Genomic DNA, 12548 nt, shown 5'->3' with positions numbered 1-12548 from the left:
ATGGTGGTTGTTATGGTTGCTGCGTGATTCTTGACTTCTATTTCCTGCTCGGGAACGCCCACATCCGGTTACTTAAATGTTCGCCTCGCAGGACAGTTCGTAAAAGGTTAGCTGGTTCCCTGGCAGAGCACCGGCCCAGCATCAGCACTCTGTCGGTGGAAAAGTGCTACCAGAAGCTGTGGTGATGGACCATACTACAAATAAGACTGGAAACAACTGCCAGTGGTAAAGCACATTATAGTTTACATATTTTTTCTTCTCCAAACACTCTTTCTTAAATTAAAAAACAAATGCTTTCCTAGGACGAGCTTTGCAACAGATAACGTCTGAATACTGGAGTGTGGGTAGTAGGCTCAGTTTCACAAGCTACTTCATTACTTCATCTTAAGGGCTCTTCTGAACTGTGATGGATGTGGGATGCATGCCTAGAACACTAGCTTTTGCTACTGCCCACTTATGAGACCTCTGCATGCATTGTCTTGTGCTAAGCAAATGAATGTGGTGGCTAGTTTCAGATCAGTCTTTTCACTCCCTAGATCCTTATTAAATTGTGATTTTTGTAATTTTATTTTGTAGTTTTTTTTTTCTCCATTTATAATATCCCTTTTGAATAGTAGTAGAATAATTACTAATTATATTGTACTTGCTAAACACAGCTCGAGAATACAGGTTAATCGTATATTTGTTCAGTAGACATTAAAAGCTTAATTGTATTAGAGGATTAATGACTATAAACCAACACGGACCATAAATCCACTTAATCACAGAAACCAAAGGGCTGGTATATGATCAAATTGTGAAGACACGGTTTCTGTAGCTCTATTGTAATAACTAGTGCTTTGAGACAGTACCAGCCATAAAAGAGAGCCTTCCACGTAAAACAACCGATAGGGTATACAGATCGTGTAGTTATGCATTATTCATTTTATAATGACAAACCCTCAATATTAAGAGTACAGCTAATTATGCAATATTTTTTTAATTCAGGTCAGTACAAATGATTCTCAGATTAATGTTATAAGCTTATACTGTATATTCATTATTCACGTTTCCTGCACATGTGTTCACATGGATTAATGCATTCAAAATAATAATCTTAATAAAAATATTTTGGATAAAGTAAAGAGCACGAAGAACTGGAAACTTTTACAACATGCCATCTGTTTCACTACAAATAGGATTTTAACCAATATCTCTCAGGCCACTGGTCAGTCTCTTCAAGCTCCTGGACACACCTTGTATGGATTTTTGGTTTATGCTGTTACCTAGGGCTCAACAGGCTAAAGCTCACTTTCAATATTTCATAGATTTGTCCCTCTTCAATGAGCAATTCCACTGAACAAAAATACACAACATGCAACAATTTCAAATACTTTACTGAGTTACAGTTCATATGGAAATCAGTCGAGTGAAATATAATGATTATATATATATATATATATATATATTATGAAATGTAAATCTCAAGTTTTGAGGGAGTGTGCAACTAGCATGCTGACTGTAGGAAGGTCAACCAGAGCTGCAGTTGGGTCAAGGCCCAGGTGAGGACAACGAGCCGCAGATGATCTTCCCTGAGACGCTTTCTGCTGAAATTGCACAGTTGTGCAAACTCAGTTTCATCAGTTGTCCAGGTGGCTGGTATCAGATGATCACGCAGGTGAAGAAGCCGGATGTGGAGGTCTTGGGCTGGCGGGGTACAAGTGGTCTGCAGTTGTGAGGCTGGTTGGATATACTTCCAAATTCTCTAAAATGATGTTGGAGGTGGCTTATGGTAAAGAAATTAACATTAAATGATCTGGCAACAGCTTTCAATTGCTGTAGTCAGCATGCCAACTGCACGCTGCCTCAAAACTGGTGACATCTGTGACATTGTGTTGTGTGACAAAACTGCACATTTTAGTGGCCTTTTATTGTCCCCAGAACAAGGTGCACCTCTTTAATGATCATGCTGTTTAATCAGCTTCTTAATATGCCACACCTGTCAGGTGGCTGGATTATTACAGGGATGTAAACAGATTTGTGCACAAAATTTGAAAAATTGTGTGTATGGAAAATGTCTGGGATCTTTCATTTCAGCTCATGAAACATGTTTCATTTATATTTTTTTCAGCATAGTTTGGTATAGTGTTTGAATGTTTGACCATTTCACTTCACAGTTATATATACAGAGCTATATGGTTATGGCAACAGGAGAAAGGATATTTATTTATAAGTAGTTATATTAAAAGGAGATAACTTCTCTAAATATTGACAATTTTCTGAACCACAGCAGTAACAGAAAGAATGTATAGCCCAAGTACCCAAAATACATACATACTAGGGATAAGACTGAATAGTTGAACATTCAACTATTCATTAAAGATGGCAACTATTGACAAGTGAATCCAACATTCGAAAATTTGAAAAAAGTTTATATAAATTTTATTTTAAAGCTTGCACTGTTGATTGGCTCTCTATCTAGCGGTAATGAAGCCAAAAATTCGGTGACACTAGCAATGACAAAAGGAAAGAGGACCACAACAAACACATTAATATAATTAAGCTAGCTACATATAACCAGCTACTGCCTAGGCTATTTATTTTGCATTCATGGGAACTCGAATGCACTGGAATGTTTCTGATTTGATTTAACGTAGGTTGGTAGTCTATATGTTGAGTGTGGTTTGAAAACATGGGAAAAATAAATCGTTTAGTTAAGTGGATTGTAGAAATTAGCTAGATAGTCTAATATATTTTGTAAAACACTTTGGTCGGTTAGGTTACAGCTGTAATTGCAAAATAGTCAGTTCTATTGCATATGTCAAATCTGTCGTAATTTTCAAGACATCCCTATAGTGTTATAAGCAATTGTTAAGTTTTTTTTTTTTTTTTAATTTCACAAGCAGGTGTTTTTTCCCCCCAATATCGTCTCAACCTTTTCAGTTAATACAAATTTCAAATTAACTATAAAGGTTGTGACAATATTGTGGGGGGGAAACACATTTGCTTGCAAAACACAAGAGTCTGATATAAGAGGAGTGAGAGTTGACAGGTATGCATATTGCTGCTGTTATGCCATTTCTGTACGTCTCCTAATAGGAATTGTCTAATGTTTATTTATGTTTATTTTAAAATATAGTTCAGAACTTACTGCAATTGTAATTGTCACATTCCAGTATTTCATATTTAACGTACTACTTATTTTTCAATGTGGGGAGGAGGTGACAACAGCTGTGGAATTATTGATAGTCAAAATATCTGTCATGCACATATATACATACGTACATACATACATACATACATACATACATACATACATACATACATACATAAGCAAGTAATAAAATAGGGTTGTTCCAGAGATTTGATCATGACAAACCTGCAGGACGTCATTTTGTAATCTTCTACGGGATGTAAAGATATTCTATGGGCAATAACTCCACAAGCTAGTTGTACTTTATGTATACAGAATGATCGAACCCAGAAAGACACACAGAACTCAGAACTATAAAATACCATATTGGAGATATAGAGCATTTGCTTAACTGAACACCAGAAACAAAGGGTACATGTTTACCTTTACAGAGAACAGAGTAGGGATATGTAGATTACAAAATACAGACCTACAACTAGAACATGACTTTAGTCAAGAGACAGCATTAACAATAAGCAATATTTGCTCAAATTAATAAAACAGAGTTCAGTCTGTCGTCAATACATTACATTCAGGATCATACAACTGTATGAATTAAAGATGTTTAGTATTTAATATTACTAAGGATAAACAATGAAGATATTACAGCACTATCTATTGCACTTTGTAATGCTTGTATGTTTTGTAAGTCACCCTGGATAAGGGCATCTGCCAATAAATAAATAAATAAATAAATAAATATAACAAGGGGTGGGGCTACTACAAATATAGCAGTAGCACAATGCAAAATAAGATGCATGAAACAAGTACAAATGTTGAATTTTCTAAATCCATTACATTTCAAATAGAATTTAGTTTTCCAAAGATGGGAAACCCATGTTTGCCTTTACAAACCTCCAACGGTTGAGACTGGAGACCTACTTTTAAATACTAGCATACTGAACAGTTAAGTGAATATCTTCAGTATGAGACTTTACTTTAATTTTAGCCTGCCGGCTAAAACATGAGTAGTAATGGCGCATCATGCAAACCAATTTTGCCTGTGTCAGAATGAGCCAATATTCATGCAACCAAACCACCAATTGCTGACGTATATTAAAACCATGAAATGTACAATGCATTCTTCTTATCAGCAAATGATATCAGTGCCAGTAAATGTCTTTATTTCAATTCATTACACAAGAAAAAAAAGCATGCAGATGTAATCTATGAACGGGGGACTTTACAACTCAGCGTTAAGATCCACAATGCAAAAACTTATGGAAAAACTGTATAGAGCTGCACACATAAATAGCACAAAACCTTAAACAATGATTCAATTAGTACAACACTGAAAAGGAAATGCATGTCTGGGGACAACGGTTTCCATATCTGCGTTTTTTAGGTTTCTCATTTGTCTATAAATTAGAAGTGATTAAGAAATATTTTTCCACAGCTGAATTTCTTTCAACAAGGAAATTACACAGGTCATCCAATGTACTACTTGAAAATGCCTTGAATAAATTAATGCCATAATAAATTAAACAAAACAAGCCAAGGCAAAATATTGTGCAATTCAAACGAATCCCAAGGTACGGTCATAAATAACAAATACAAGCCAAACTGACCTTATGTACTGATGCATGTCAGATTTCTTAAGGTTATTATTTCTCTCACTCCCTTTGCCCAACACCAATCCCTGCACTAGCCTCCCCAATCCTACAACAAATAACATAGGGGAAAACAAGCATTTCTCAACTAATAATTCATATTTTTCTTCTAAATATTTCTGGAGGGTAGGACTGCAGGCTACAAGGTGATCAGTTCAAAGCAATTGATTCATATAAACCCCCTATAAAGAAGTCTGTAGTTTTTTCTACTGAAAATATAATGTAGATTGAAATGGGACATATGATAACTTTCAACAAGAGCTTCTCATTGTGTCGGAACCCAGAACTCTGAAATAAGGTTCGTAATCAGTATGACTTGCTTGAACATGCTTACTGAAATAAAAAACAAAATCTATTCAGAGTGTAACTTCAAAAACCGAAACAATAAGTAAACACATGTAACTTGCTGCTGGAAAAAAGCATTTGATGAATCAAGAAACTGCTTCTGCAAAACAATGACATATGACCAATCTGAATTAGATGTGCACGTAGGCATGTTTGAAATTAGTGTCATTACATTTATCTCAATTACTATCTGTATGAATCTGGTGCACCTGACATTTGCAACTGTGCATTTTGTTTTTGTTGTTGATACAATATTGCCGGTTACAGAATTGCAATCATTGATAACTAATTATAGTGAAGTTACACTGTCAACATCTCAGGGTAATGAAGTCTTAAGTGTCTGCGAGATGCGTTACATTTAAAGTTTCAAGTTCAGACAAAGGATTAAGTGCTGAAAGCAATACATGCTGCAGCAAACTGTAACCTTCACCTGCTACACTTAACAGTGTAATGTCACTCAGCATAGAACTGCCCATTTGGTTATTTTTTAGTGACCATTTTGACCTCAGCATTATGCTTCACTAAATAAATAGGCACTTGGCTTTCTCTTGGAAAACAATTAACCATTTTCTCTTTTCAGTTATATGTAATGTAAAATGTGAGCTTAAATACATTATACATGTGTCACTCATATTTGCATATATTAGCTTTTCACGTGACTTACAATGTATTAAGTGTGTTTAAATATATAGTCAACAAATATGGAGTGCAAGAAACATCAAGCTGTGAATTAATTGTAGACTCTGAGACATCAGATTATTCTATTGTTCAGACTTGATTAGCTATAGCGCCTTATAAGTGAAATAAAATATTCACTACTAATATACTCATCTGAAATTATCAACAAAAATCAAAGCATTTTTAGATTTTTTTTTCTTCTTAGTGAAGATGTGACTACAAAATTACTACTTCATGAAGATTATTATGGATTACCACTTTTGGTTACAATCACTGCCTCTCACTGAACCAATGTGGTCTGGAAGTTGCACCGTAATTGGAAAGCTAGCTTTGCAATGCTTGTTAAGCTACTAAAAATCTTGGTCAAAAAACATTTGTACATAAAATAAATTAATCCACTTGCAGATTATTCCAGACTGCATTCAGTATGGTGCATTAATAGTCAGATGCAGAGAATCTTTCCATTGCTTTATCCCCTTTCCCCATTTGGAAAAAGACTTCAGGGAATGTTTATTTTTATAAGGTCCTTTTTTGGCTAGCTATGCCATTCTGTTTACATATTAAATAACAAGATGGAGGGAAGTATTTGAAACTCTCCACATAGTTTCTACATTAAATCATTCATTATACTCTACTGAGACAAATGTCTGCAGCTCTTTCATTCCTTTGATTTGCAGCAGAAATGAATGTCAACAGGCAGAGATCCCCCCCCCACCTTCAACTCCAATCTTTTATACTTGCATCAAAAATCACTTGCATAGTATTTGCAACCGATTAAGACAACATTGCACCTGCCCATTAAATAAGAAACAACTAATGATAAAGCAATCACATTTCCATAATGGGAATGAGAGCAATGAATGTATATCCACTGCATTTAGAATGGAAGTACACAAATATTTGGGATCTTGAGAAACCCTGTGGTCCAGGGTGCTGCAGGGTTATGATGGAGAAACATATATTGGTGAGGTGAATGTTAATGAACATCTATGATGGTCAAGGCAGGCTGATACTAAAAGCAGCCATCAAGTGGAAATATTTCACAACACGCCTTGGCTCACAAGAAGCTGAACGCAATAGTAGTTGCCGATTCCCATGACGACTGAGCTCAATTACTTCATAGCCTGAAATTCTTTATGAGAAAGATGTTGCACAACAGCCACAAGCATGCATGATAAACGGATATTGTTTATATTCCAGACAATAATGGGACATGTTCCTGGTTACTGTTGACGATAGACGCAATTCAACGGGTATTGTGCTGGGACACATGCATGCGAGTGTCTGAAGTTCACTAGAACCAACAGGAAACTGCTCTGCTTGGTGGGTAATATCTGTGGTTTAGTCTACTGATAAGTAACATAACTTTTGTTCCAAATCCCTGAGATCACAGCTTAGCAACTCTGCAACTCTAAATTATCTGTTGTGACTGAAGGTTAAGTTCAAATGCCAGAGGACTTGGTGATGTTTATTACATAAAGAAAGACCTTAACATATTTCGAGTGCAAGATGATTTGGAGTATTGGTCATCATTTAATTATCTTCAAAATAAATAGTTCACAGATTCTAAATATATGTAAAACATGGCCCTAAATGAAACATGGAAACAAAGCAGGTTTCAGATGAGAATTCAGAAAAATACTGAAGCATTTTGTAACGGAGTACAAATTATGTCAACTGTAACGGAAATATAAGGACCCTTTAAGGGAGGTATGGATGGAAAATATTTCAGTAGAATGCCATCTCTCGTTTATACATTTCAACCAATAAATGTTTCCAATAGTGAAATTCTTTAGCAGGGAGGGGTGTCCGTTAGGCCATTGAATGTTCTGAAAGATCACCCTTTATTCATTATTGCACTCAAAGGGTTAACTATAACACACGTTCAGGTGATTGCGCAATACATTTCTCACTTTCATGTCTGTGCAAGGAGAAAAACAACAGAAAAACGTTGAATAATCCCTCTCTCAAACTGATGACTATGCAAAAAGGAAAAAAAACACAACCCTGCCTATACAAATGTCAGCAGACAGACTGAGCAGAGAGTCTGGCTGCCCTGGCTTATACATAAATCTCTACAATATAACTTGCAACTGCACAAATCACTAGTGCACAAAGAGTTCCCACTAAAAAGAGAAAGTGGAATGCAAACCAGCTTCTTTCAAAGCCTCTTTGCCCTCATTGGTTATTTTAAATCTTCCAAACTTCTAGTGTTTCAATAAGCTTCTTTTGAAATGTCCTGACTAAATCCTATCCATATTGGAAAAATAAATAAATCCACAAATAATTTCACCATAATTAGTTTCAAGGATACAGACTGAAGCAGAGGTGTCTTTTTAACTTGAATTCTCCTGTTCAGCATTCTGCAAGTCCACGTTGTAATGTAACTTTCAGTATCGGCACAGAAAAAGCCGAAGTCATCATGGAAGCAGCCAAACAGGTGACAGATAACACAGTGGGCAAATAAATCACCTCCCAGCTATTGAATAAAAAATAATTAATGTGAAAACACTTTAATGCAAAGCAAAAACAAAAACATTGTCAATACATCTACAATCATCTAATTGCGCTTGACACCTTTCCTCATGGAGTTGCATTTCCATAAACAAAGTACTTTAAAGAATATGTGACATGAGAAAAAGTACTAAATTAAGCTTTACATATCAAAATCAAAAGTCATAAAAATCATAAAATTAAAGCAGAGCACAGCAGCCTTGCATATTCTAATATTATGCAGACTTTTTGCAGGATTTTTTTTAATTTCTGCAAAGCTCAAAAAATAAAAAATAAAGATATTACAAAAGCTCAGAAGACATAATACATGGTTGCTTTCCAATGATCACGTAATCCGCAATACCCTTAAAACCACACATGGAGAACTGGAAAAATAAAATATGTATTATTATTAATTAGTCATTCAATTATTAACAACTAAATATGTTGGGAACACAGGGTCCAAATGAATCAGTTCTCGAACACTCATATAGCCTTTTACCAGACTTTCATGCCCTTCAAAACAACAGTATACATAGCCAATGCTTGTATGGGTGCATGCTGCTTCTTCATTGAAAAGATCGCATCAGTTTTTTAACATGCCAATTCTGAGGAAATGTTTTAGCCAAGGTGTCCATATCCTAAACAAAGTGTTCCTAGAAAGTCGATTCAAAACCATAGAAGCATTTAAAGACTTCTGCTAAAACGAAGGCTCAATGCCACCAGGAAAGCTGTGCATACTGAGGTCATTTTAACAGTAAGATAGGAGGCAGTATGTTATCTAAGCAGTACTTCAAAAAATCATTATGAAATATGTTTATACTTGTTTTATAGTAGATCTCAAATTGGGGGCCAAAGAAAATCTATACACTCTTTTAAAGTTGTAAAGTCATTACTGGAATGCCCAATTCTTTTTTTTTCTGCCAAAGTCAAAAATAATGCCAAACACCTGTTTTAGGGCAGGAAAAATCAAATAAATGAGTCCAGTTAATCCAAAAACCAAACTCAGTTCTAACTACTCATACAACAGAAGGTTTGTTTTGAATGGTGAATGCCAGACAAAAAGTACATGTCAGGGGTCAGCCTGCCTTACTTTCCTGTTAGTTTTTCTCACAGAATCAAAAACCTCTGTATTCTTCAAACCCCACTGCCCTGACATTAGTTTGTGGCAAGTCCCGGCAGAGCAAAAACGCACAAAGCATCTTCAGTGGAGGAGTTAAAAGCACCATATGTCACAGTTTAAATGCAGATTTGTAAATGCTTCTGTTTCACCTGCATTCATATTTGTGTTGAAGTAACTACCTGAACACACATTTAGTATTTTGTTCTTTGACAAAACAGAATCCAGATTTCAACAAAATACTGTATCTAAACAGTTCTCACTGCCTTGTGTTTTAACTCCATGTTTAACATCATTCACCCCCCACCTCTAAGGATAATAGTTCATATCTAAAAGAAGTACCCATCTTCAATCACAGACTTCAGTGCTTTCAGATGATGCTCACTGGGAAAAGGTCCTGTGTAAAAGACCAAATTGACTGGGAATGTTTTTCTCTTTACATAACAATGCAATGGAACCTCAAGTCCAATTTCCTACGATATGTTAAGGAATGTGTTCTCTTGATTGTTTTTCTTTCTTCAGTCCAAATTGTAAACTTTAGCGGTATATAATTTAATACATCAAAATGCACCAAGGGCACACTGTTCAGGTTATAGTGAAGAGAAATGAGCACTGGCTCTTTCAGTGTATTGATTTAGTGACTTACTTAATCATCTACTCTATTCTTTCATTGTAATGTGTAAGCTTTAAATTCACTTCCTGAAATGACTTCTAAAAAAGAGGAAAAAGGACTCTTCAACTTTATATTTTAGCAAGACATTACGCAACCGATAAGTAAAAACAAAGTGCTTACTTTCAAATGAAAAGGGATGACATTAAAAAAAAAAAAATCTTGGCAATGCCTGCATGTTCTTTAAAAAGATGACTGTGTATTTAAAGTTCAAATTGTATAATCATGTTCCCCTAAATTGCATTGTAAGATTGTTTTAGTTAAAGCTCACAAAACATTAAATTGCTTCTTCAGGTGGCAGTGCTGTACAAAATGTTTATTAGGCCTACTAGATGTTTCATTTTCACGGCGAAACGGTTTATAACTAACTGTCTGAAAGGTTTATTCTACCACTCCAACCCTACCACAATTATGTTAGTCAAACAGTCATGAGCTATATGACAATGGCCTTGTTTGTTTGTTTGTTTATTTATTTATTTAATTTTAGCAGGAAAAAAACAGTTAACATCCATTTCAGGATTTGCATGTGTTGGCTTAGGATGCAAAAGAGCATTCATCAGAAGAAACAGTCCTGCTCTTGCGGCCAGGAGTAGGCAAGTAACAGGCATCACCTCAGCTCTTTGCTCCCATCTGCTCAAAGACTGGAACAAGCAGTTTTAGTTTCAAACACTATTATTCGGAATTTTTGTGTATCTCATTACAGACTAATACAAACATTGAATCTAACCTTAACCTCTAAGTAAACCGTATATATGACGTGTTGTCAATAGAATACTCAGTTTCTTTGTTAGAAAGTACATCACATATGATGATCAATCCGGAGATATCCTGTAAATAGTCTTCCACCTCATTGCATTGCATTTATAATGCAATCAATACTCCCTGCTTTTTTCCAAGGCAGATTTTTTTACATGCAAGTCACCAATAAAGATATACTGTACATCAATTCTCTTATCCGAGCTGCTGACAGGAGAAGCCACTCACGTGGGTTATAAATATTGGCTAGGCTTCAGTCAATCGATATTGATACATTTTAGCGAAACCACTACCAATAAAACCATCCAAAAATCAACAATCGTAATACATAAATACATACAGTAGACGTTAGTTGGACCTTTCAGCCTCGTTGGCTCCCATAAGAAGTAACGTTAATCTAAAAAGCAGTGCAGAGATGCTGTTCTTGCAGTCAGCCAAACAGCTAATTGAAGTATAGGCGCCACAAGGGCAGGATTGTCATAATAGATAAGATTCTTCTCATATTGCACATTTTCCTGAAATACTAGCAACACAATGACTGCACTAAGTTACACACTTAGCTAAATAAGACGTGGGTCAAACTGGCACGTTTTAAATACAGCCCTGGGTTCCTAGTCTTCGGCTTCCAAAGCAGATCGCAGTCGGACACAACCAGCAACACAAACCGCAGCATCGCTGACAAGCACGGCAATATACCAGCATTAAAAAATCCCTACGGCGGCCAAGTAAACAAATATGAATCGCCCTTCCTCCAATTCAGCCGCTGATCGCCTTTCAAATAACCACACAAACACACACACAAGACTGTCACTGCACATCTCCTTTCCAGGGTGAAGAATATAGACTGATGCGTGTTGCTTTCTCGAGTTTTTCGTAAGATCGTGAACAAATCCATACCATCACCACCCCCCACCAAACACCACTGCAAAGCCGGAATAGGCTGCACGGTTCCTAGGCCCACCCCGCTGTCATCCGCGAAGCACCCAGCCCCGACCATGGAGGACTCCGAGTGGGGGAACGGGCAGCCCGGGAGAGCCCGAGCCCGAGCCCGAGCCCGAGCCCGGCCCGTAACTAGCAGCTGTCTGCGTCTGACAGCGCCGTTAGCACCACTTGGGACGACCCCAACCCAGCCTCTCCTCACAGACACACTTGCCCGTGATGTCGGAGAGCAATTTCAGCCCTCCTCTCCGTTTTGCGGTGCCCTTTTCCGCTCCTCTACTGAAGAGGAAAAAAAAACATCTATCCACCGCGGCCATTCCGAAGCTGAAACAAAGAGTGCCTTTTTTTCTGCTGCTCCGGGGAAGTAACCGCAAATTCACCACAAGAGCCAAAAATAAAAATACTTTAGCAAGCATACAGCACACAATGGTGCGTGTATGTGTGAATATATCAATCCAGATATTATAATATATGGCTTTTACCTTCAGAGGTGTGACTCCGCCATCCTTCCTTCCTCCTCCTCCTTCTCTACACTGCCGCCGCTCGGGCTCCTCCGCCTGCCACAGGGTGACGTCACACGCACGCACTGCCCGTCTATCACGAGACTTTCTCCGGCAGGGAGAGCTGGTCGCGTTCGCGTGGCGCAGATTCCCGCAGCTGTGCGCAGGTCTGCACAATCCCGCCGATGCCATTGGTGGAGCCGCGCAGCTCCGCCACGCACGGCGTAAGTCTGCGCTACGCGAGCCTGACTAGGGTTTCTTTTTC

General features: G+C 37.2%; 1 protein-coding gene across 1 annotated transcript in view; it reads right to left on the bottom strand.

Moving 5' to 3' along the window:
- shoc2 (SHOC2 leucine rich repeat scaffold protein) overlaps positions 1 to 12332 on the bottom strand; it is a 33708-nt gene extending 21376 nt beyond the window's left edge. Inside the window, exon 1 of the mRNA XM_066693844.1 lies at positions 12266 to 12332. The gene's annotated coding sequence lies outside the window, so the exon portion shown is untranslated. The remainder of the gene's footprint in view (positions 1 to 12265) is intronic.
- Between the last annotated feature and the right edge of the window lie 216 nt (positions 12333 to 12548).

This window comes from Amia ocellicauda, chromosome 20, assembly GCF_036373705.1.
Source record: "Amia ocellicauda isolate fAmiCal2 chromosome 20, fAmiCal2.hap1, whole genome shotgun sequence".
Lineage (NCBI taxonomy): Eukaryota > Metazoa > Chordata > Actinopteri > Amiiformes > Amiidae > Amia > Amia ocellicauda.
The sequence above is the reverse complement of the archived record's forward strand: the minus strand, read 5'-3'. Positions and strand labels throughout refer to the sequence as shown.